We start from the raw sequence: 2,107 nt of genomic DNA, 5'->3' as shown, positions 1-2,107 counted from the left end.
CATCATACCTATCCGATACGGCATTTTGAAATGCTCTTGCTGACAATGTGCTTGCACCTTGGATCATTGCTATGCTATATTATTTTGATTCTCGTTAACCTAATATGCATTGTGCGTCTGTATTGTAACCCCTTAAACTTTTAGAAAAGTTGGTAGCTTAACATATTATCACTCTCTTACTGTTTATAACAACTTAAACTTTTAGGAAAGTTGACAGCTTAACACGATATCTCTTACTGTTTATTCACCCATGAAGGAGGGCGTTAAGTTTATACCCTTATCTACCATTATATTGTGGGCAGTGGCACATGAAGAAGGGTGTTCGCCCGATATGCATTGTGGGTTCAATATCAACAGTCTAAGCTTTTAGGAAAGTTGGTAGGTTCAAAATGATCACGCCCTAATTTCGGTTCATCTAGAACCCTTCATACAAACCTTCATCCGTGGCGAAGTATTCTTGCCTGGCCACTCCATTCCCACTTCATTTGCGTGTATGCCACAACTTTCTGTATGTTAAAAGCTCTTCCCAATATCGGATATTGTTTACGATATGCGCATATTCTCCTTCCAAGTGGTATTGGATAGGGACAACTGTTGATTGTCTAACTGATCATGCTTTGGGCTAAATGGCGAAAACCCACAATGCAATCAAGGGTGGGTTGGGTCACTGTTGCGTGCCGCTGCGTGATTTTGTAATGCGTGTCAAAAAGAGGATTCCTGAATGTTAACTTGTCGTTATTCCTATACCGTTCTTTGTAGGTAAAATTCTAGCTCTGACCGAGAATGATACCATTTCTATGAGGGCCACCTTAAGTGGACGAGTTGCAGATTCAAAGATTAGACTCCCTTTCTTTATCATTCAAAGTAGGATGTCCTTGGAAGGGAAAGAGTGAAGGATAGAGTTGGATTCTTCCAAGCTTATTGACCTTCAACTCTTCTTTTGTGTTCATGCTTTTACTTCTAGACAAATGAAAACTTATCTTATCCTCTTGAAGGATTTCTTGTAACAAAAAGAGAAGGAAAAAAAGAAACAAGAAAAAATATAGAATATTTGGGAAAAGAACACAACATATATAGGGATTGGTTCAAGTATTTTGGGAGTATTTCACCCCTTTATATTTCACCCCTTTAATCGAAATATCGAAATGCACATGTAAGTTGAATCAAAGTTAATGCTTGTTTCCCAAGAAAATGGAGAGGGAAAGTAAAAATATATTTAAGGCAAATAAATTATTTTTATATATTATTTTAAATTTATTTTTTATGTTAATTCTTTTATCTAAATAAATAAATTTAAATTCGATAAATATATATTTTAATTATATGTGACTTTTTCTTTTTTTACTATTTTCATATTAAAACAGAATATGAGGAAAATATTGTTTTTAATAGTTTTTCTTTTTCCTATACATATATTATTTTAATTTATTGAATCTTATGGTGAATTAGAGCCTTGAGTTTTGAGTTCAAGTTCAAGTTGGGTGGTCTCTTCCCAATTATTTGAAAAAAAATAAAAATTAGTGGACCTTATGTATTTTTAAGATTATAGCTATGTTTGGTTTCGGAAATTACTAAGAAAAGAAAAAAAAAAATCGTGTTTCATTTTACAATGAAAAATATGAAAAAAAAAATGTTAAATATAATTAAAATGAGTAAGAAATTTATATATTTTAAAATTATTTAATCTTCAGATAAAAGAGTTAAATAAAAATAATTTATTTGACTTTAAATCAATTTTTATTTTCTTTTATTTTTGCTTTCCTTGTGTTTTTTTTTTTTTTTTCTATATTTCCTTTCTTTTTGCATGTTCTCTTAACTTTTTTGAAACCAAACATAAGTTATATGTATTGTTTGATGAGTTGTCAAAGGTATAAAAATTTAAAATAAAATTAACTAAATATATATATTTCCTTGGCTTGGAAGGATATTAAATGTGGGTGGGTAGTTGGGGAGGTGCAATTCCCACTTGACTACAACATTCCACTTGCTTTTACACAAAAAAAGGTATAAAGCGTGTAGAGGTAGTCGAGGAACTTGCTTTTATAGTGTGGTGTAATAGTTATCCAAAAACGAACACAACTAAGGGTGGTAGATGATAAAGCCCAAT

This window comes from Vitis riparia, chromosome 2 (genome assembly GCF_004353265.1).
Source record: "Vitis riparia cultivar Riparia Gloire de Montpellier isolate 1030 chromosome 2, EGFV_Vit.rip_1.0, whole genome shotgun sequence".
NCBI lineage: Eukaryota > Viridiplantae > Streptophyta > Magnoliopsida > Vitales > Vitaceae > Vitis > Vitis riparia.
Note: the sequence above shows the minus strand (reverse complement) of the source record.